This window comes from Pantherophis guttatus, chromosome 5 (assembly GCF_059756535.1).
Source record: "Pantherophis guttatus breed Tessera chromosome 5, ASM5975653v1, whole genome shotgun sequence".
In the NCBI taxonomy this organism is placed as follows: Eukaryota; Metazoa; Chordata; class Lepidosauria; order Squamata; family Colubridae; genus Pantherophis; species Pantherophis guttatus.
Genome location: NC_142067.1, coordinates 5,899,556 through 5,923,674, shown reverse-complemented (window position 1 = coordinate 5,923,674; position 24,119 = coordinate 5,899,556). Strand labels below are relative to the sequence as shown.

General features: G+C 45.1%; 1 protein-coding gene across 12 annotated transcripts in view; it reads left to right on the top strand.

Annotated features, from left to right (window-relative positions):
- TENM4 (teneurin transmembrane protein 4) overlaps positions 1-24,119 on the top strand; it is a 626,114-nt gene that overhangs the window by 194,853 nt on the left and 407,142 nt on the right. For 11 of the 12 annotated variants that reach the window (XM_087895779.1, XM_087895778.1, XM_087895780.1 and 8 more), the window contains exon 2: positions 11,741-11,847. The gene's annotated coding sequence lies outside the window, so the exon portion shown is untranslated. Of the gene's footprint in view, positions 1-11,740; positions 11,848-24,119 lie in introns of those variants that run through there. The other variant, XM_087895770.1, reaches the window with a different exon arrangement.

Sequence of the window (24,119 nt, the reverse complement as noted above, 5' to 3'; positions counted from 1 at the left end):
CATGGAAAGAAGGAGAGTTCTGGGTTAAGAGAAGGTGAATTTGCATCTGAGTTCAACCGCTAATGATGTTAGCTAGATTTGGGTAATGAAACATCTGCAAGGAAACAGCCAAGCTCAGAGAGCACCAGAGACTCTAGAACAGTGATGGCTAACCTTTTTGCCATCGCGTGCCAAAAGTGGGGGAGTGTGGGATTTTGCGTGCATGCGTGCCCACACCAATAATTCTATGCGCCCTGCCTCCCTGCGAATGTGCACGACCCCCCCCGTGCTCCCCCCACTTTTGGCAGGTGATGGCACGGTGGACCAGGTAGGCCTATTTTTCGCCCTCCCCAGGCTCCAGAGGCTTTCTAGGAGCCTGGGGAGGGCGAAAACAGCCTTCCCCACCACCCTCGGAGGCCCTCCAGAGGCCAGAAACAACCCGTTTGCTGACTTTCGGTGGGCCCAGAAGGCCCGAAAATCAGCTGGCTAGCGCATGCATGCGTGCTGGAATTGAACTAAGGCAACGCTCGCGTGCCCACCAATATGGCTCCGTGTGCCACCTGTGGCACGCGTGCCATACGTTTGCCATCACGGCTCTAGAAAGAGTGCAGAGAAGAGCAACAAAGATGATTAGGGGACTGGGGGCTGAAATGTATGAAGAACAGTTGCAGGAACTGGGCATGGCTAGTTTAATGAAAAGAAGGACTAGGGGAGACATGATAGCAGTGTTCCAAAATCTCAGGGGCTGCCCCAAAGAAGAGGGAGTCAAGCTCTTCTCCAAAGCACCTGAGCGTAGGACAAGAAGCAATGGGTGGAAACTAATCTAGGAGAGAAGCAACTTAGAATTAAGGTGAAATTCTATTCTATTCTAGTTCCTCTCGGCTTGTTTCCAATCTGGTCTAACTGGCAAGGCATGAAAATGCCACATCCTGAAGTTTTGTCTCAAACTCGGTCGAAATGGAGTGTTTTCATTGTTCGGAGGACAATGCAGTGGGCATTTTTAAAAAAAACAAAAAACGCCAAATTCTTCTGCCACCAAGACTTGGAGAGAGAGAGAGAGAGAGAGAGAGAGAGAGAGAGAGAGAGAGCCCTTTGGCCAACGAAAGAGCGAGCATTACTTTTCCTGCAGATGTTGGCTGGTGCTCATTGAGAAAGGAAGGGAGTAGGATGAAAGAAAGTTATTTGAGCACATGTCCAGAGGTGGAGAAGCACGGCAAGAGCATTTCCTGCTGTTTTAAACCACTTTGCAAGAAACAGGAATGTGTTCTGGACATGTGTTTTTTTTTTTAATACAAAACAGGTTGCTAATGCAAACATGTGCATTAGCACATGGCGAGGCCAGGCTCACGCCAGTAATTTCGCAATGTGCTTATTTCATGCATTGATTTATATGATTTATGGAGCCAATCCAGTGGTGGGTTTCACATTTTTTTTACTACCGGTTCTGTGGGTGTGTGGCTTGGTGGGCGTGGAGCGGCTTGGTGGGCGTGGCAGGGGAAGGTTACTGCAAAATCCCCATTTCCTCCCGATCAGCTGGGATTCGGGAGGCAGAGAATAGATGGGGACAGGGCCAGTGAGAATTTTTACTACCGGTTCTCCGAACTACTCAAAATTTCCGCTACCGGTTCTCCGGAACTGGTCAGAATCTGCTGAAACCCACCTCTGAGCCACTCGTTTCACACGAACGATGCTAATGACTCTTGGGCAGCTTGCAAGGATTAAAACAGAAAATCCTACCCCCATAAGGACCCTGAGGAGTCAGGACCCAGCATACTGGCTGGCAGTGGGGAAATCTAAATTTTTTTACTACCGGTTCTGTGGGCGTGGCTTGGTGGGCGTGGTGTGGCTTGGGAGGGGGGGCTTGGTGGGTGTGACTACTGCAAAATCCCCATTCCCACCCCACTCCAGGGGAAGGATACTGCAAAATCTCCATTCCCACCCCACTCCGGGGGAAGGATATTGCAAAATCTCCATTCCCACCCCACTCTGGGCCCAGCCAGAGGTGGTATTTGCCGGTTCTCCGAACTGCTCAAAATTTCCGCTACTGGTTCTCCAGAACCTGCAGGATTTCACCCCTGCTGGCGGGGGAATTCTGGGAGCCGAAGAAGTCCACATGTCTTAAAAATGGCCCTGGTTCATAAAACACTGGATCGGGAATATCCTGTGCGAGCTGCACTGGCTCCCGGTGGTCTTCTGAGTGCGCTTCAAGGTTTTGGTTATCAGCTTTAAAACACTCCATGGCTTAGGACCTGGTTATCTATGGGACCGCCTGCTACCACCAATAGCCTCCCACCGACCAGTACGCTCCCATAGAGAGGGGCTCCTCCGGGTGCCGTCGGCCAAACAATGCCCCTAGGGGGAGAGCCTTCTCTGTGGGGGCACCTACGATCTGGAACGAGCTTCCCCCGGAGATACGGAGGATCCCGGATATGTGCATCTTCCGTCGCGCGCTTAAGACTTTTTTATTTCATCAAGCCAGCCTGGCCTAAATCTTCTCCCCTTTTTAAATGTAAATTTTAATTTGTTTTTAAATTATAGGGTATTTTAAATTCAGCCAAATGATTTAATTTGTTTTTAATTTATTTTAAATTTTTGTATTTATGTGTTTTATCTTGTGGCTGTTCACCGCCCTGAGTCCTTCGGGAGAAGGGCGGTATAGAAATTTAATAAAATAAATAAAGAAAATAAATAAATATGGAGATTCTCAGTCATCCAGGTCATGGTTATTCCCAAGGTGCTTTTTCAAGAGGCAACTGGACTTTCCAGAAAGTCCAGTTGCCTCTTGAAAAAGCAACTTTGGGGCTGCATCAGGAAATTAAGAAAATATTCTTGGAGAAGACTCTAGCAAGCTATGACTTTATGGAAGGGACCTTGGAGGTCTTCTAGTCCAACCCCTTGCTCAAGCAGAAGACCCAATACCATTCCAGACAAATGGTTGTCCAATCTCGTCTTAAAAACCTCCAGTAATGGAGCCCCCACAATGTCTGAAGGCAAATTGTTCCAGTGATTAATTGTTCTAAGTGTCAGGAAATTTCTGCTTATTTCTAAGTTGCTTCTCTCCTTGATTAAGTTTCCATCGATTGCTTCTTGTCGTGCCCTCAGGGGCTTTGGAGGATGGGTTGACCCCCCTCTTCTCTGTAGCAGCCCCTTAGTTATTGGAAAACTGTTATCGTATCACCCCCTAGTCCATATTTTCATTAAACTAGACATACCCGATACCTGCAACCATTCATTGGATGTTTTAGCCTCCAGTCTCCTCATCATCTTGGTTGCTCTTCCCTGCTTCTTATTGTTATTCTTTTCTTCTTTTAGAATTGTGATTCTTATTGTTCCTAAAAAAACAACAACAACAACAACAAAAAAAAACACCAGGGAACCAATTCAGCTTGGAAGAGATTTATTTTTCCTGCCAAAGAAGAAGTAGACATGCAATCAAAGCTAGCATCATTCCTGCTAATCCTTACTTTCTCTTATGGCCCGTCAGTGGCCTATGCAGATTGTAGCTGATTCGGACAGCTAGGAGGCTGGTGTGGTGCTGCGCCAGCAGCCTGTGCAGTGGCACTCGAGTCGGACAATGAGGAGGCTGGAGAAGATGTGGTGCTAGAGGCGGGGATTCAGCCAGGGCCTTCAGAACCTCCAGAAACTTCCATGGGTGAAGAGGACGAAGAGGAGGAGCCTCTTCTCAATGCACGGGCGCGCAGAGCTGCCAAAAGGCAGGAGTGGCTCCTCAGGAGGAGGTCTCCTTGAGAGTAAGGCTTAGGGCTAATTGGCCACTCCCTTAGCCTATTTAAGGAGGAACGCCGACTGAAGCAAATTGTAGAGAACAACTTTAGTTCATTCTCCTTCACGTCTGGATTCTCTGCAAATTGCTTCTGGGCTTTCTGTCAACCTTAGTAAGATTGTGATTACTTTATCTTTGGTTTCTTGTAGGCTGTTAAGAAAGTTTCTTAACAGCCTTTGTTTGGAAAAGACTGAGTTATTTTAGTAAATCTAAGTTTTGTACAGACTTTGTGTGTGCTGCATTCTTTGGGGTCCGTAGCTGGGGCAGAACACTTTCCATTTGCTCTGAAGCTACATTAGATAGGAACATGTTCAAGCAAACATAATCATAATCATAAGTTTATTTTGTCAAGCATATATAAGATAACAGGTAAAAGTATAAACATAATTTGAATACATGAAAAGAGTAAGAGTAAAAAGGAATATTAGGACAGGGACGGTAGGCACGCTGGTGCACTTATGCACGCCCCTTACAGACCTCTTAGGAATGGGGTGAGGTCAACAGTAGACAGTCTTAGGTTAAAGTTTTGGGGGTTTGGGGAAGAAACTACAGAGTCAGGTAGTGCGTCCCAGGCATTGACCACTCTGTTACTGAAGTCATATTTTCTGCAATCGAGTTTGGAGCAGTTTACCTTGAGTTTGTATCTATTATTTGCTTGTGTATTGTTGTGGTTGAAGCTGAAGTAGTCATTGACAGGAAGGACATTGTGGCAGATAATTTTATGTACTATGCTTAGGTCAGACTGAAGTTGGCATAGTTCTAAGTTGTCTAAGCCCAAAATTTGGAGTCTGGTGGCATAAGATATTTTATTGCGGTTAGAGGAGTGGAGGACTCTTCTCGTAAAATATCTCTGGACTCTCTCGATTGTATTTATGTCCGATATGCAGTGCGGGTTCCAGACAGATGAGCTGTATTCAAGAATTGGTCTAGCAAAGGTTTTGTATGCTCTAGTTAATAGTACAACATTACATTCTAGCGTCTAGGTGCCTCCGTACCGAGTTCAAAATCCCGTAGCGCAAAAAAAGAACTGAATAGAAGTCTGTTTTTGTGTTGCTAAGAACTGGAGTCACATGTCCGGCTCTGCTCCGCTAGTTATCTTTTTAAGATTTCCTGCGTTTACTTATTTATTAAACGCTGGCTGGAAAAGGTTCTCTCTAAAAATAACGCCGTATATCCCAGTGGATTGTTCAATCTTGCTTAAGTTGCTTCTGTGCCACTCAAGAGTGCTTCCTGTATGCCACAATTGGGCATATCACAATTGAGGGAGCTGCTCTCAAAAATACATCCTTTTAACTTGCACCTTTCATATCATGCTGGAGGTCCATCAAGTTGATTTTTCTCTCCATGGTTTCCTAACCTTTAGGCTTTGCCATATTTTTTTTTTTTTTAGAGCAGGTTCTCCTTCTGTGTTTTAGTGAGAGGGAGAAAAAAAATTAGGGAATTATTCCGAGGAGTTTACAAATAGTCCTCGACATACGACCTCAACGGAGCCCAAGGTGCTCTGCTTTTACTTCTTTTCAAATAATTATTATATATAGTTTTAACTAATGACTGACTGATTGATTGATTGATTGATTGATTGATTGACGGTATTTCCTGGATTGTTGTGTGGCGCCCATTTGTGAAATGGGCAGCTGTATAAATTTGACAGACAGACAGGGAGAAGACAGACAGACACTATATATAAATGTGTGTGTGAGGAGAGAGAGGGAGGGAGGTTTTTAAAATTCTCAATATTAACTGCTAAGCCATAAAACAGTCTTTCCTGCTTCTGATCTCCGATAAGAAAGCTCTCTCTCTCTCCCTCCCCTCTCTCCTTCCCTCTCCCCCTCCTCTCTCTCTTTCTCTCTCTGTCCCTTTCTTTTTCTCTCTGTCCCTCTCTTTCTCTCTCTCTGTCACCCTCTCTCTCTTTCTTGCTCTCTGTCCCTCTCTGTCTCTGTCCCTCTCTCTCTTTCTCACTCTCTGTCCCTCTCTCTCTTTCTCTCTCTGTCCCCCCTCTCTTTCTCTCTTTCTCTCTCTTTCTCTCTCTCTTTCTCTGTCCCCCCTCTCTTTCTCTCTCTCTCTCTCTTTCTCTCTCTCTCTCTCTCTCTGTCCCTCTTTCTCTTCTCTGACCCTCTCTCTCTGTCCCTCCCTCCCTCCCCCCTCTCTCTGTCCCTCTTTGTCTCTCTCTGTCCCTCTCTCTTTCTCGCTCTCTGTCCCTCTGTGTGTGTGTGTGTCCCTCTCTCTCTTTCTCGCTCTCTGTCCCTCTCTCTCTCTCTCTCTCTCTCTTTCTCCCCCCTCCCGCTCTCTCCAGCAGGACAATCCAGGGGATGCTAAAATCGGAATCTTAAACCCAAGAGTATTGCTTTCTTTAAAAAAGTCTTTCAGTCAGACATGAATTAGGACACTCTCTTTAAAAATTCATACCAAGATTACATAAAGACGTAAATTGACTCTCTTCCTCTCTCCTTCTCCTTCTTCCCCTTCTCTTCTGCTTCCTTCTTTCCCCTCCTTCTCTTTCTCCTCTTCCCCCTTCTTTCTTTCTCCTCCTTCACCTTCAGCTTCTCCTCCTTCTCTTTCTCCTCTTCCCCCTTCCCTCCTTCTTTCCTTCTCCTTCTCCTCTTACCCCTTCCTTTCTCCCCCTCCTTCCTTTCCTCCTTCTCCTTCCTTCCTTCCCCTCCCTCTCCTTTCTCTTTCTTCCCTTTCTCCTTTTCCCCCTTCCTTCCTTCCATTCCTTCTCCTCCTTCTCTTTTTCCTCTTCCCCTTCCTTCATTCTTTCCCCTCCTTCTTCTCCTTCCTCTTCCTTTCCCTCCTCTTCTTCCCCCTTACTGTCTTCCCCTCCTTCCTCTCCTCCTTCTCCTTCCTTCCCCTCCTCGTCTCTCACTTTCGATCCCTGCCTTCTCTTTTACCTTAAAACTTTGCAGAAGACAAATTTCCTCAGCAAACACGATGTGATTTTGCATTTTGCAACTGAAGAGAGGGGGAAACGGGTAGAGGGAAATGTTTGGATCCCCGGGCATATTATTGGATGTTTCAGCAACAACACTAAAAGCAGATCAAGATGTTTGCAGCAGAAAGGATGAGGAGGCTGACACGATGTCGCAGGTGGACTGGTGTCGACTTTTGCAAAACACAAATTGTTCATTTTCCTTCTTCCTGTTTCCCATTTGGGAACAGGCTCCAGCTGTTTGTCTGCCTCACTGATGTCTGACTCCGAAGGCAGCTGATAACTGTCAGACGGCCCTGGATCCCTCTCTGCCTCCGACGCAGAGCCCTCGTCCGAGCCTTCCCCAGACTCCAGGACTGGCCCATGTTCCTCCTCAACCTCCTCACTGTCCGAATCTGTCCGCCACAACAGAGACAGTCTCTGAGAATCGGACACAATTTAACTGGGAAGAAAGTAATTAATGTCATGGTTGTTACGTTTTCCTTTTTTAAAAAAAAATTGGTTCCTTAGCGCTCACCTGAACAGAAAAGGCTAAATCTCCCCCAAGAAGAAGGCCATAAATCACTTGCGGACAGTCCGCGGACAATCTGACTCCCATCTTTCAAGAGTTTCCCCTCGATTTAAAAGAAGCTTTGGGATCAAGGCTGAATCTGCATCCTCGAATCATCTTGAATCTTAATCCTAAATCTTGAATTTTGCAGCCCTCCTGAGTGATGCAATATTCAGCCATTTGGGAAATTTAAATTGTGGCTGAACTTGACCTGCTATTACGGCCAGGGCAAGGAAAAAAAGTAAAAAAATAAAAGTGCCTTATAATGCCAACCTTGATTTGGTTAGTTGGCCCTGGCAGTTGTCCAAGAAACTCTGGGATCAATGGTGAAATCCAAATTTTTTTACTACCAGTTCTGTGGGTGTGGCTTGATGGGCATGGCTTGGTGGGTGTGGTAGGGGAAGGATACTGTAAAATCTCCATTCCCACCCCACTCCTGGGGGAAGGATATTGCAAAATCTCCATTCTCACCCTACTCCAGGGGAAAGATACTGCAAAATCCCCATTCCCTCCCCACTCTTGGCGGAAGGATACTGCAAAATCCCCATTCCCTCCCCACTCTTGGCGGAAGGATACTGCAAAATCCCCATTCCCACCTCACTCCCGGCGGAAGGATATTGCAAAATCTCCATTCCCACCCCACTCTGGGGCCAGCCAGAAGTGTATTTGCCACTTCTCGAAACTACTCAAAATTTCCACTACCGGTTCTCCGAACTGCTCAAAATTTCCGTTACCGGTTCTCCAGAACCTGTCAGAACCTGCTGGATTTCACCCCTGCCCGGGATGCCCAGCTCCGGCTGTCGAGCGATCTGCCCTCGGGGGACGATAATACCCTGTAAGAGAGGGAAGGAAGAGAAGGGAGGAAAGAAGGGAAATTAGAGTAGGAGTGAGGGTCAGAGAGGGAGGAAGAGAGGAGGAGAAGGAGAAAGTTTAGTTTAGTTTAGTTTAGTTTAATACGATTTATATGCCGCCCTATCTCCAATGGACTCAGGGCAGCTCACAACAGTAAAATACACAATAACATTAATACAATATAAAATTTAAAAGTCCGAATTAAACAGTTTAAAATCAGTTTAAAAACTATTTTAAAAAAGCCCCTCATCAGTCCAGGCTACGAAATAACCAGATATTCAAATCACGGCGAAACGAGCGAAAGGAAGGGGAAGTAGGGAGGAGAAGAAGAGGAGGGGAAGAGAAAGTAAGAAGGAAAGAAAAGAGAGAGGTGGTAGGTTTGAGGAGAAAGATTGCTGTACAATAAAAAATGAAATGGACCCCGAACAAATATAAAGATATTAAGATAAAAAATGAATTGTTTAAAGAATAAAAGAGAATAAATATGAATAAATAGCAATAATTAGAATTTAAGGGCAAATGAAGATGTTGTTTATGTAAGCAAGCATAGAAATATTGGGACACGATAAAAGAAAAGGGGGGAAAAGATTTTGGCAAAAACTGTAATTGAGTAAAATGTATTTGAATTTGATTAATTGTATAAGACAAGATATGGTAAATGGGGGTAAATGGGGAGGGGGGGAACCAATAAAACTTATTTTTTTTAAAAAAAGGCAATACCCCGTCCTGAGACGCTTTTCAAAGCTTAACTTTATTCTGCACCGAGATTTAATATGCGAGGCGTGTGCAGACTGATCCGTCTGATTTGGCACCTCGAACGATGAAACTGGAAATAATTCAGAATTAATCAGGGGGCCCAGCGGTGATGCCGCCAGCCTTGCGCCCCGAGGAGAGGCAAGCAGGCCGAAATTCGCGGGAGCTGCACGCAAAACATCAAGAGGTGTTTTTCGACATCGAGCGATCTGGGGGTTTGGGCTGCATGATTCATTAAACACACCGAATGAAGCGGGAGGTGTGGGGGGGGCGAAAGTCCACCTAAGATGCTAGATGAGAAGGATGCTAAGCAACCAGAACATGAAAGCCACGTTAAAACATCTTATTTAAATTAAAGGCAGCAGGAGCAGTTTTGGAAAGAAATGGAAGGGGGGGGTGTTGTTTTTTTTTAAGACAGGTTTCCTGTGGATTTAATTTTTTTTTTTTCCCCTGCCTGAAAGTCCTACAAAACAACTGAAAATGCGGAGTTATTTTGAAAGTCCCTGTCCAGTCGAATGAATTTTCAGCTCTTCAAAAAAGCTGGCTTCTAAGACAAATGTCAAAATAACAGAATAACAAGAAAATAGAATTGGAGGGTACCTTGGAGGCCTTCTAGTCCAACCTCCTGCTCAAGCAGGAAACACTCTATACACGGGATGGCGAACCTATGGCAGGCGTGCCACAGGTGGCACGCAGAGACATATCTGTGGGCACACAAGCATTGCCCTAGCTCAGCTCCAACGCGCATCCGCACGCCAGCCAGCTGATTTTTGGGCCTTCAGGGCCCACCGGAAGTCGGGAAACGAGCCTTTTCCAGCCTCCGGAGGGCCTCCAGGTTGGTGAGGAAGGTCATTTTCGCTGTCCCCAAGCTCCAAGAAAGGTTCTGGAGCCTGGGGAGGGCAAAAACAGGCCTACCGGGCCCACCAAGCCATCACGTGCCAAAAGCGGGGGGAGCGCAGGGGGTTGCGTGCACAGCATACGGGGGCGGGGGGCATTGCATGTGGGCACGCATGCGCGCAACCCCCCCCCCCGTGCTCTCCCCGCTTTTGGCACGCAACGGCAAAAAGGTTAGCCATCACTGCTCTATCCCATTTCCACAGACAGGAGTCTGTGATTTCCAGTCTCGCCTTAAGCATGAAAGCTGGTTGAGTGACTTTAGGCCAATCACCAGGCGCCTGTGAGTTCTAGTCTTACCTTAAGCATGAAAACTGGTTGGGTGACTGTAGGCCAATCACCAGGCGCCTGTGAGTTCTAGTCTCACCTTAAGCATGAAAACTGGTTGGGTGACTGTAGGCCAATCACCAGGAGCCTGTGAGTTCTAGTCTCACCTTAAGCATGAAAACTGGTTGGGTGACTGTAGGCCAATCACCAGGAGCCTGTGAGTTCTAGTCCCGCCTGAAGCATGAAAGCTGGTTAGATGACTAAGCCAATCTTCTAGGAGACTGTGAATTCTAGTCCGGCCTTAAGCATGAAAACTGACTGGGTGACTTTGAGCCAGTCTCTCTCTCCCCCCCCTCTCTCTCCCTACCTCACAGGATTGTTGTTGTGGGGAAAATAGGAAGAGTATTAGGTACGTTCTCTGCCATTTCGATTTATGTCGAAATATGCACAATCGGCAGGAAATTCTTCAGCTGGTGGCCAGCTCCATTTCCCACCCACCCCTCCTGGTGCAATAAATCTATTTTCTAATCTTTCTAAGCAATTCCCATGATAATGTATTTAATCATTGATCTTTAGAAATATTTTTTTCAAGTTGTGCTTTCTCCTTCGGACAGATTCTACCCCTGTGGCTTCATCCTCATTGAGGGTGATGCCTGGAAGTTTGATTGCAACATATCCTTGAAATTTTATCTATTTACTTAGGGCTCAGTTCTGTTTAGGATTCCTTCCAAACTGAGAAGGAGATTCGTTCTGTCTTAAGTCAGTCAATCAGACTAGAGCTGGAAGGGACCTTGGAGGTCTTCTAGTCCAACCCCCTGCTCAAGGAAGGGACCCTATACCATTTCAGACAAGTGGCTGTCCAGTCTTTTCTTTAAAAACTCCATTTTAAAAATTGGAACGTCTGCTTCTTATTCCACAGAATTTCTAATACTCGGGGGTGGGACTGAAAAATTTAACAATTGGTTGCTGAGTCGGCGTGGCCTACTTGACTTCCTGCACCAGGGCGGGGGGGGGGGCGTTTTCGCCCTCACGAGGCTCCGGAGGTTTTCCTTGAGCCTCCAGGAGGGCAAAAATGGCCTCCCGGGGGCACCGGAGGCCCTCCGGAGGCCAGAAACAGGCCCATTTCCGGATTTCCGATAGGCCCTCCCAGAGCCTCCGCGCGGTCCCTGCCCTTACCTGGCATCCAAAACGGGCTGCGTGGAGACTCCTGGGAGGGGCGGGGTGGGGTGGGCGGGGTCAGCCCGTCCTTGTAACTACCGGTTCGGCGAACCAGATTAAAATTAACATCTGGCTCGCCCGAACTGGTACGAACCAGCTGAATCCCTCCCCTGCTAATACTGATACAGTCCTAAAAAAAAAAACTACATTTTTTTCTCCATATAAACAGCTGGAGTGCTTGCCTAATATAAGATAGTTATTTCTGGCTGGCTCGAATAATTTACAAATTTTATTTCTTTGCAAGATTCAAAAACCTCCTGCTTTGGCTTGCTACTGTCCAGTGGTTGATCTGACAGCTCATCAATGCAATGGAGGATGATGATGATGATGATGATGACAACGATTAACCTGAATAACCTTAATAATCTAGAAAGTGTTGGCAGCCCGAGGAAATTCAGCCTGCTATTTCTCCTCCTAATTAATTGGTTAATTTTGTGTCTCATTGGCTTGCAAACAGACTGCTGAGTTTTAATTGTGCTTTCCGTGGGTTCTAATAATATACATTGCTTTTCTTTCTCAGAATGGTTTTCTGCACGGCCGTCAAAAGTAGAAGAGAGGAAGACCCCGAGAACAGATCCGCAGAGTTTCTGGCCCTCATTGTTCCTGAACCTGCTGTGATGGAGCCAGGTATCCAATTTTTGTCAGCCTTGGGAATCTTTGTGAGATGCATATTCCTTATGAATGTCTTCGTTTCTGCTAGGGGAAATCGCTTTGGAGGTGATTAAAAAGGTTTGACGATCAATGGTGGGATTCAAATTTTTCTACTACCGGTTTTGTACTTGTGGCTTTGTGAGCGTGGCTTGGTGGGGTGGCACCAGGGGTGGGTTCTAAATTTTTTTACCACCGGTTCTGTGGGCGTGGATTATTTTGTGGGTGTGGTTTGGAGGTCATGTGACTAGGTGGGCGTGGCTAGCTGGTCAGAGTCATTTCTGGAAGGTCCTCGCACTTACGACCAGTCCTCGCACTTACGATCTGACTCATTTGTTTGCTTTTAACACTGATCAGCTGTAGGACGGCCCTTTGAAGCCCCGCGGCAAGAGTTTAAACAGTTTTGTTCTCTCTAATCATCAGCTGGGACTCAGGAGGCAGCAATAGATTGGGGGTGGGACCAAATAAAAGGTAAGAATAATGTGGGAGGGCGGGGGGGAGAGAACCGGTTCGGTGACGTCATATCATCACTGTTACCGGCTCGGCCGAACCGGACTGAACCGGGAGGAACCCACCACTGGGCGGCACCTTGCTGTGAGTGACATCGAGTTGGCCATGCAAGCAGGGGTAGGTTCTACTTACTTTTACTACCGGTTCGCAACGGGGCCGCGCATATGCGCTCTCTTCACTCGCGCACAAGCACAGAAGTGTTTTGATGACGTCAGGGTCAGTGGGTGGAGCCTCCCACCGGTTTTACTACTGGTTCTATAGAACCGGTGCGAACCGGGGGCAACCCACCTCTGATGATCGCACGGCTCAGCTGAGATCGTCAAGAGGCTTTTAAAAGCATTTTTTCTACAACCTCTTCGGAAAAAAAATGCTTTTAAAAGCCTCTGACTATCAGGCAACTCAACTGGGATGTCAGAGGCTTTTAAAGGCATTTTTTTTTCCTACAACCTCTTCGGCTGAAGAGGTTGTAGAAAAAATGCTTTTAAAAGCCTCTGACGATCCCAGCTGAGCCGTGTGATCATCAGAGGCCTTTTTTTTTTTAACTTTTAAAAGCATTTTTTCAGCCGAAGAGGTTGTAGTAAAAATGCTTTTAAAAGTAAAAAAAAAAAAAAAAAACAGCCTCTGATGATCACGCGGCTCAGCTGGGCATGGGGGTGGGGGCGCAGGGATTTTTGCTACCGGTTCTCCAAAACACCCACCACCATCGCTGCCGGATCGGGCGATCCGGTCCGAACCGGGAGCATTTCACCCTTGTTTTGGACTCAGTTGTGGTCATAAGTCATGGACTATCTCCATCGCTTTTCTTCACTGATGTTGTTAGTACAAACAAGCCGACACTACTCATTAGTTACCTGTTCCTTATTCTCTCAGCGGTACCGTGTCGAATTGCCTTATATGGGCAATTAGAATTAATGCAAACAGCACTTAGACAATGAACGCCTGGTTGAATTCCAGATGGGGGTCAACCTTGTTATCCTTGGTGAATTCAATTACCAGATCCTCAAGAGTTGTGTTCCTGTTTCCTGCTTGTTAGTCTCTCCAGCATCACACAAGGTTGCTGTATCGGCCTGGGGTGCTTACGGTTTTGTTAAAAATACACCTACACAGGTCGTCCTCGACTTACAGCCACAATTGAGGCCAAAATTTATGTTGCTAAGCGAGACATTTGTTCAGTGAGCTTTGCCTCGTTTTAGGGCCTTTCTCGCCACGGTTGCTAAGCCAGCCACGGCGGTCATTAAGTTAGACGCACAGTTATTAAGCGAATTTAGCTTCCCTGCTGTTTTTGCTTGTTAGAAGGGGAATTGCATGAGCCCGGGGACACTGCAACCGTCGTAAATAAGAGTCAGTTGCCAAGTGTCTGAATTTTGATCACGAGACCATGGGGATGCTGCAATGGTCATAAGTGTGAAAAATAGCCATAAGTCACTATTTTCAATGCTGTTGTAAATTTGTTGTGAATTGTTGTAAGTCAAGGACTTTCTTTACATATGTACATATTCATATGTGCATATATATATATATATATATATATATATATATATATATATATATATATATATATATATATTTCTTACTTCTTAGTAGGATTTATGTGTGTTTTTCTTTTAGCCAGGTTTTTCCTACGTAACCAAGGTGTGTGTGTATGTATGTATGTATGTATGTATGTATATATGTATGTATGTATGTATGTATGTATGTAAAAAAAGAAGCAGACATACTGCAAATTCCGGAACTTAAGATTTTAAAATTTTAAAAGAATTAAAATTTTATTTTACTAAGCTTTCGTCAGCCATCTGCTGACATCATCAGAGTATTAAACTACCATTACAGAGTTTAATGAAGTATGTCTGCTTCTTTTTATTTACTAATATACCTGGAACCCGTATTTTTAGAATAGTTTGTAATGTATGTATGTGCATGCATGTACATGCATGCATATATATATATATATATATATATATATATATATATGAGACTTTGTCGAAACATCGCCAAGCCACTTCCAATTTTACGTGGGAGAAAACCCAAAGAACCAAAGACCTACATACAAACACCCGCAAAAACGCGCTAAATATATATATATATAAATATATTTCTAACAAATATATATATATATATTTAGCGCGTTTTTGCGGGTGTTTGTATGTAGGTCTTTGGTTCTTTGGGTTTTCTCCCACGTAAAATTGGAAGTGGCTTGGCGATGTTTCGACAAAGTCTCATTCGTCATCTTTAGGCTGGTGTTTTCGGCTTCGTGCTTCTAGGAGCAATGTGTGATTGCAGCTGTTTCTTCCTTTTAACTGCCAGTAGGGCTGTGAACTGATTGGGTGGGAGCTTGGCTGTGTTCTGATTGGGTAGAGGTGTGTTCTGATTGGTTGGGGGCTTTTTTTTTTTTTAAATTAGATCTATATGCCGCCCTTCTCCAGAGACTCAGGGCGGTTTACAATGCGTTAAGCAATAAGGCTTGGCTGTGCTCTGATTGGATGGGGGTGTGTTCTGTTTCTAGGAGCACGAAGCCAAAAACACCAGCCTGAAGATGACAAATGAGACTTCGTCGAAACGTCGCCAAGCCACTACCAATTTTACGTGGGAGAAAACCCGTGTAATTAATAGATAGATAGATAGATAGATAGATAGATAGATAGATAGATAAATAGATAGATAGATAGATAGATATTATATAAACACACACACATAATTTATAATGTGTGTATATATATTGTTGGAAGAAAATGTCCATCTGGGTTCAGTTCCAAGTGGGAAAAAAGACACTGGAAACATGGAGACTACTTGGAAAGATGGTTTAATGGTGGACAGGACCACATGCTTTTGAGGTCCTGGGCAAAAAAGGGCAGAGATGCTGAGAGTGCCCCGGGTTTATGCCTTCTCTGGGCTTTTGAATTTGAGCTTGTATTCTGATTGGTTGTCAGACTCCCATGGGGCCATGCAGGGGTAACTTTGTCGGTTGTCTTTTGAGTCCCAAACTTGGTTGAGCCTTGCTGGGTGATGCAATCTCCCCAGGTGGTGAGTTCTGTTGCTAGATGTGTAGAGGGCAAATCCTACCTTTGTTGGATCTTGGGTGAGGGCATTTGCTTATGAATAGACCTAGCTATCTCTTTATCTCTTAAGTGCTGACATCTGCTGTGGGCTATTGAGGAGAGTGGGGGCTATTAAGAGTGAGTCTGCTTCCTGCCTTTAAAAAAACACGTTTCTCCATTTCTCATCCAGGGAAATATCATATTCTGCCTTTTTAATATTTCCTAGAATATTTCATTTTTCTAGGAGAGGGGTGGGTGCTAACTTCCTGCAGTATAATGTGTATGACATGTGTTTGTGTGTTTGTATGTGTGTTTTCCCAAAAATAAGATCCTGTCTTATATTTTTTTCTGAACCCTGAAATAAGCACTTGGCCTTACTGCCATGCACTCAAAAGCCTGATTGGGCTTATTATCAAGGGATGTCTTATTTTGGGGAAAAAAGGGTAGATAGATAGATAGATAGACCGTCAAATGTTGTTTCAACTGACAACTTAATACACTCATCTCAACCGTTAGATCTCTTAAATCCTATTTATTTGGTGACCTGTGGACAGAAATCAGAAAGCTGGTATTTCTTTTTGATGGGATCATATTCTTTTCCTACTGCAACCAGGCACTCGAAACTCCACTTTTATTTGTTTTTAATGTACAACTTCCATTGTGTGATCACGATTGCCATATCGACTTTTGGGAGTAGCAGGAAGTCCTCGACTTACAACCGCAATTGAGTCACAAAGCGTACGTCGCTAAGTGAGACGGTGGTTACGTGAGCTTTGCTTCATTTCACCGCCTTTCTTGCTGTCGTCGTTCAGGGAGTCACGGCAGTTGCCAAAGTTAGTCACACGGTCGATTTAACGAATCTGGCTTCCCCCACTGGAACCGTCATAAATACACGCCAGTTCGCCAAGCCTCTGAATTTTGATCACGTGACCGTGGGGAATGGTGCGACGGTCGTAAGTGTGAAAAATGGTTGCAAGACATTTTTTTCAATGGCGCTGCAACTTTGAACGGTCACTAAATGAGTGGTTGTAAGTCAAGGATCCGGCCCGCGAGGCTGCCCTGGAAACAGCTGGCAGAGGGTCTGTGGGCCGATCTTTCGTTGTTTCCAGTCGTTCCCCACCCACCCGACTCCATTTTCGTTGCCAGAAGGCTCGGAAAACAAACTAAAAACAAAACGAAAGGAGAAATGTTTCCCCTTTTCCATTTGAGCATGCAAGAAGGGACAGGAAAGGAACAGATTAATTAATGAACAGATTAACAGAGTTGGAAGGGACCTTATAGGTCATCTAGTCCAACCCCCCTCCACTCAAGCAGGAGACCCTACACCACGTCTGACAAATGGCAGAAATGGAAAGAGGAAAGAAAAAGATGGGAAGAGAGCAACGAAGGAAAAATAAGGAAAGAGGAGAAGGAAGGAGAAAGGAGAATGAAGAGGGAAGGAAAAAGAAGAAAAGGAAGGAAGGAGGATGGAAGGAAAAAGAAGAGAAGAAGGAAGGAAGGAAGGAAGGAAGACAACTGTGGGGTCCTTGGTGTTCTCTGAGTTGGTGGTTTTCTTGCAGACGTTTCATGACCCAGCTAGATAATGTCATCAATGCTAGAAGAGAGGATGAAGAGGAGGAGAACTGTCCTGACAGAATAATTAATCAGTGGGATGAATTATCTCCAGACGTTATGGGTGCTCCATCACTGGAGATTTTCAAGAAGCCAGAAGCCTGGTAGCGCAGCAGACTAAAGTACTGTTAAGTAACACCAGCTGCCTGCAATTACTGCAAGTTCAAATCTCACCAGGCTCAAGGTCGACTCAGCCTTCCATCCTTTCTAAGGTGGGTAAAATGAGGACCCAGTTTGTGGGGGGAATAAACTGACTTTGTATAAAATATACAAAAGTATGAAGGCTATTGCTTAACGCATTGTAAGACGCCCTGAGTCTCCGGAGAAGGGCGGCATATAAATCAAATCAAAAAAGAAAAAGAAAAAAAAAATTGAACAGCCATTTGTCTGAAATGGTACTTACAAGTTCTCCTTCTTGAACAGGAGGTTGGACTAGAAGATCTCCAAGATCCCTTCCAAACTCGTGTTATTCCGTTATAACACACAATCGTACTGTTTTGTTGTTGTTGTTGTTTTCCACATTCTAGGTTGTGCTGCGGACTGTTCTGAGAAGGTCATGAATTATTTAATTAAGTAAAGAGATGAAGTTGCAAGGAAGTGCAATCTTTTTTTCTTCTTCTTCTTCTTCTTTTCTTTTTGGATGCAGAGAGTTTGTTCTTTCTTCCATCCTGAAATCCCAGGAAACTCGGTCTCAAGGCACAGAACAAGACCTGCATTTATGCCTGAACTTTTCTTTGAGCCGTTCTCTTACCTTCGCGAACCCCCTGTAGATTTGGTCCGACTTCAAAGCGAAAACTTTCTCGTCTCCCTCTGGATGGGCTGCTGTGTGGCTGCTGTCACTTTTATTTTAGAACGAAAATTTGGTGACACTTCCCCCTAATCCCAGGTTTTTCATTCTGGCGGGTTTGAGGACGTCTCCCAAATCCACAGATGGTACCTTTGGTGCAAAAAATAATAATAATAATCAAATCCATCATGGTCCTTTTGGCTCTTGAATTCTCCCAATGTTGTGGCCCATCAGCGGCCTGTGCAGATTGTAGCTGATTCCGACAACGAGGAGGCTGGTGTGGTGCTGCGCCAGTAGCCTGTGCAGCTGGCACCCGAGTCAGACAATGAGGAGGCTGGAGAAGATGTGGTGCCAGAGGCGGGGATTCAGCCAGGGCCTTCAGAACCTCCAGAAGCTTCCATGGGTGAAGAGGAAGAAGAGGAGGAGCCTCTTCTCGATGCACGGGCACGCAGAGCTGCCAAAAGGCAGGAGTGGCTCCTCAGGAGGAGGTCTCCTCGAGAGTAAGGCTTGGGGCTAATTGGCCACTCCCTTAGGCTATATAAGGAGGAATGCCGACTGAAGCAATTTGTAGGGAACAACTTTAGTTCATTCTCCTTTGTGTCTGGATTCTCTGCAAATTGCTTCTGGGCTTTCTGCCAACCTTCCTAAGATTGTGATTACTTTATCTTTGGTTTCTTGTAGGCTGTTAAGAAAGTTTATTAACAGCTTTTGTTTGGAAAAGACTGAGTTATTTGAGTAAAATAAGCTTTGTGCTGCGTTCTTTGGGGTCCGTAGCTGGGGCAGATGGATTTGAATGAAGCTCATTCACAAAAGGACTTGTGGAAATAAGTGAGAGTGAGGACATAACTAAAAAGACAATATTCTAGATGGAACATTTGGGGAATGGAAGGATCCCGTAAATTTCAGGAATACAGAATCAGAATAGAGCTGGAAGGGACTTTGGAGGTCTTCTAGTCTAGCCCGCTGCTGAAGCAGGAGATCCTATACCAGTGATGGCTAAACTTTTTGCCGTCGTGTGCCAAAAGTGGGGGGAATGCAGGGGGGGTCATACGCGCGCATGCCCACACCCATAATTCAATGCCCCCCCATGCCCTGCCCCCCCCTGCACATGCATGTGCGACTTCCCCCCCCCATGCTCAAAAAGGTTACCGGTGTGCCCGGTAGGCCTGTTTTTGGCCATCCCCAGGCTCCAGAGCCTTTCTTGGAGCCTGGGGAGGACGAAAACAGCCTTCCCTACCCTCTGGAGGCCGTCCGGAAGCCGGAAACGGCCCGTTTCCCCACTTCCTGTGGGACCAGAAGGCCCGAAAATCAGCTGGCTGGTACAGGAGTTGAGCTAGGGCAATGCTTGCGTGCCCACAGATATGGCTCCACATGCCACCTGTGGCACGCGTGCCATAGGTTCGCCATCACGATCCTATACCATTTCAGACAAGTTACTGTCCAGTCTCTTCTTTAAAACCTCCAGTGATGAAGCACCTACAACTTCTGAAGACAAGCTGTTCCCCTGGTTAAATTGTCCTCACCGTTAGGAAGTTTCTCCTTAATTCCCGGTTGCTTCTCTCCTTGATTAGTTTCCATCCATTGTTTCTTGACCTGCCTTCTGATGCTTTAGAGAATAAGGTGAGCCCCTCTCCTTTGTGGCAGCCTCTCAAATACTGGAATACTGCTATCATGTCCCCCCTAGTCCTTCTTTTCTAAAGACTGGCCACACCCAAATCCTGAAACTGTTAGTATTAGAACTATGTCGACTTCAGTCTGACCTAAGCGTAGTACATAAAATTATCTGCCACAATGTCCTTCCTGTCAACGACTACTTCAGCTTCAACCACAACAATACACGAGCAAATAATAGACACAAACTCAAGGTAAACCGCTCCAAACTCGATTGCAGAAAATACGACTTCAGCAACAGAGTGGTCAATGCCTGGAATGCACTACCTGACTCTGTGGTTTCATCCCCAAACCCCCAAAACTTTAACCTTAAACTGTTTACTGTTGACCTCACCCCCTTCCTAAGAGGTCTGTAAGGGGCTTGTGTTAGTGCACCAGCGTGCCTACCGTCCCTATCCTAATACTCCTTTTTACTCTTACTCTTTTCATGTATTCAAATTATGTTTATACTTTTACCTGTTATCTTATATATGCTTGACAGAATAAATTTATGACACTGATGTGTTTTAGTCTCCAGGCCTTTGATAATTTTAGTTGCTCTTCATCTCTTCATCCAACCTCTTGCTATTTTATTTTATTATTTTTATTTATTATTTTTATTAGTCGTATTTCTATGCCGCGCACTCTCCGAGGACTCTGGGCGGCTTACACCAAAGACAGTATACTAAATAGCATATTGCCCCCCCAACAATCTGGGTCCTCGTTTTACCCACCTCGGAAGGATGGAAGGTTGAGTCAACCTTGAGCCGGTGAGATTTGATCCGCTGATCTGCTGAACTAGCAGTCAGCTGAAGTAGCTGAAGTACTGCACTCTAACCACTGCGCCACCTCGGCTCATTTTCCTATATTTCTTACAGTTGTGGGTTTTAAAGATCTTGTCTCCAGCTCCTTTTCCTCCTCCTTTTCCTCCTTCTCTTCCTTTTTTCTGGTGGCGGAGATGGAATTGAATCCCATTTGGACAGGCAGTTCCAAGTGGTCCAGCACTGCAGAGGTGGTGAGAAATCTCTCCAGTGTACCCTGAAATCAGCCTTTTTTGTTAAAAAGCAGCTTCTTGGGTGTTCTCAGTTTCTCCGCTCCGTCCATCCCATGTTGACAAGGACTCTCTGTTCTCCTTTGCTAATTCGGTTTTAATTTCCTCCACAATGGACGCTCCTCCCTCTTCTGCCCCAGCTACGGACCCCAAAGAACGCAGCACACACAAAGTCCGTACAAACCTTAAGTTTACTAATTAAGGACTACTAATGAGCTTTCTTAGTAGTTGTTCGAACACAAGTATAGTTTAAATCAGCCTTTTCTGAACAAGGGCTGTTAATTTAACTTCCTTAACAGCCGACAAGAATCCAAAGAATAATAACTCAATTCTGAGGCAAATTATTTCAGATAACCGTAATCTTACTGTGGTTGGCAGAATGCCCAGAAGCAATTTGCAGGAACACTGACAAGAGAGAAACAAGGGCCGAATCAAACGTTTCTGGAATGAAGAAGCAAAAGGAATATGAACGAAGTTGTTTCCTGCAAATTGCATCAGTCGTCGTCCTTCCTTAAATAGGCTAGGGGAGTGGCCAATTAGCCCCAAGCCTTACTCTCAAGGAGACCTCCTCCTGTGGAGCCACTACTGACTTTTAACAGCTCTGCGCGCTCGTGCATCGAGAAAAGGCTCCTCCTCTTCTTCCTCTTCACTTAAGGGAGCTTCTGGAGGTTCTGAAGGCCCTGGCTGAATCCCCGCCTCTGGCACCACATCTTCTCCAGCCTCCTCATTGTCTGACTCGAGCACCAGCTGCACAGGCTGCTGGCGCAGCACCACACCAGCCTCCTCGTTGTCAGAATCGGCTACTAACTGCACAGGCCGCTGATGGGCCACAACACTCCCACTCCTGGAAAGCCAGAAGTTAATTGAAGCGAAGATCAGCAAATGTGACCCGGGCCTCTATTATAGAATAGAATAGAATAGAATAGAATAGAATAGAATAGAATAGAATAGAATAGAATAGAATAGAATAGAATAGAATTCTTTATTGGCCAAGTGTGATTGGACACACAAGGAATTTGTCTTGGTGCATATGCTCTCGGTATAGAGTAGAGTAGAGTAGAATAGAATAGAATAGAATAGAATAGAATAGAATAGAACAGAACAGAACAGAACAGAACAGAATAGAATAGAATAGAATAGAATAGAATAGAATAGAATAGAATAGAATAGAATAGAATAGAATAGAATAGAATAGAATAGAGTTCTTTATTGGCCAAGTGTGATTGGACACACAAGGAATTTGTCTTGGTGCATATGCTCTCGGTATAGAGTAGAGTAGAATAGAATAGAATAGAATAGAATAGAATAGAATAGAATAGAATAGAATAGAATAGAATAGAATAGAATAGAATAGAATAGAATAGAATAGAATAGAATTCTTTATTGGCCAAGTGTGATTGGACACACAAGGAATTTGTCTTGGTGCATATGCTCTCGGTATAGAGTAGAGTAGAGTAGAGTAGAGTAGAATAGAATAGAATAGAATAGAATAGAATAGAATAGAATAGAATAGAATAGAATAGAATAGAATAGAATAGAATAGAGTTCTTTATTGGCCAAGTGTGATTGGACACACAAGGAATTTGTCTTGGTGCATATGCTCTCGGTATAGAGTAGAGTAGAGTAGAGTAGAGTAGAGTAGAGTAGAGTAGAGTAGAATAGAATAGAATAGAATAGAATAGAATAGAATAGAATAGAATAGAATAGAATAGAATAGAATAGAATAGAATAGAATTCTTTATTGGCCAAGTGTGATTGGACACACAAGGAATTTGTCTTGGTGCATATGCTCTCGGTATAGAGTAGAGTAGAGTAGAGTAGAGTAGAATAGAATAGAATAGAATAGAATAGAATAGAATAGAATAGAATAGAATAGAATAGAATAGAATAGAATAGAATAGAGTTCTTTATTGGCCAAGTGTGATTGGACACACAAGGAATTTGTCTTGGTGCATATGCTCTCGGTGTAGAGTAGAGTAGAGTAGAGTAGAGTAGAGTAGAGTAGAGTAGAGTAGAATAGAATAGAATAGAATAGAATAGAATAGAATAGAATAGAATAAAATACTTTATTGTCACTTTGAATGTACACTAATGGGCATATATTAAAATGAAATTTTGTTTCATACAGCTCTCAAATCTATACTACATAACCATGACAGAATAAATAAATACATACAAAATTATGCATATACATATATTATATAACACAGAGAAATAACACGGTCTAGTTCAGCTGTATACATGGACACGGCAAGAAAAACGAATCTTGTGCGTTTTCCAGACGGATGGCCTAGGGCCGAGATGGCGAACCTGTGGCACGCGTGCCGAGGTGGCAGCCAGAGCCCCCTCTGTGGGCACGTGTGCCGTCGTCAGCTGCCCTTTTGGTTTCCGGCATGCCAGCCAGCTGGTCTTCGCGGACGCCAGAGCACCAGAAAACAACCTGAAAAATGGCAAAACTATGCTGCTTTTCAGGCCTGTTTTGAGGCAGTTTCCCGGGCCAAAAAACAGGCCTGTGCATGTCGGCCAGCTGGTATTCAGGTTTCTGGTGTTCCGGCACATGCACACGCGTTCTGGATTGGGCACTCGGTGCCGAAAAGGTTCACCATCGCTGGCCTAGGGAACAAAGAAGAGACTGGGCAGCCACTTGTCTGAAATTGTACAGGGTCTTTTGCTTGAACCGGGGGCTGGACTAGAAGACCTCCAAGGTCCCTCCCGGCTGTGTTCTGATCGATTTCTTTCGACACACGTAGAGTTCTGCTTCCATTATTTACGGCCTGCCCATTTGCCCAAGCTGTCAGCATGCTGCACAGGAGAGACAGTTTCACACACACACACAAAAAAAAGAGAACTGGAAACAGGCCTTGGGAAACCATTTTAGGACTGGGATTCTGTCAGATGGTTGAGAAAAGGCATTCAACGTCTTTTGGTTACCGAAGAAGCGAAAGCATCTCAGTTCTTCCTGCAGCTTTCATTGTTTTCCGCGGCCAACGAGAGATATCTGGGGAGCAGATCCAGCGTGAAAGGCCACCGAAAATTCTCCCATTAATTTTTGGTCTGAAAAAAATGGAGTGGGGGGGGGGCAATTTCTCTTTCGGTTAAAGGGCCATCACTCAATGTCAGCACTTAGCCACCACAGAGATAGACATTCTCCCGGATGATCTGTCTTCGGCTTGGCCTTTTAGAGCTCTCTGTGGAGTGCGGGGCTGCTACAACGGAGTCCATCCATCTTTTAGCGAGTCGTCCTCTTTCTTTTTCTCCCCCCCCTTTCAACTTTTTGCAAGATGACACGCTTCCCAAAGGATCCGAGGATCGGCGGGATGTGTCCCAAAGTAGGATGGATAAAACAAGTGGTTCGGATTCAGCCGGTTCGGGATGGTTCAGGCGAACTGGTTGTTAAATTTCTGGCTGGCCCCTCCCCTCCCCGCACTGCCCCTTCTAGGAGTCCAACATGCCCCATTTTGGCTCCCAGGTAAGTGCAGGGAGACCTACTAGGCCCAAAACGGGGTACGGGGTGTATGGTGCAGCCACCTCGCGGCCTAGTTTTGCTCCCAGGAGGCTGCAGGCTGAAAACGGGGCATGGAGGGGTGTGACGTGCCCCCCCATGGCT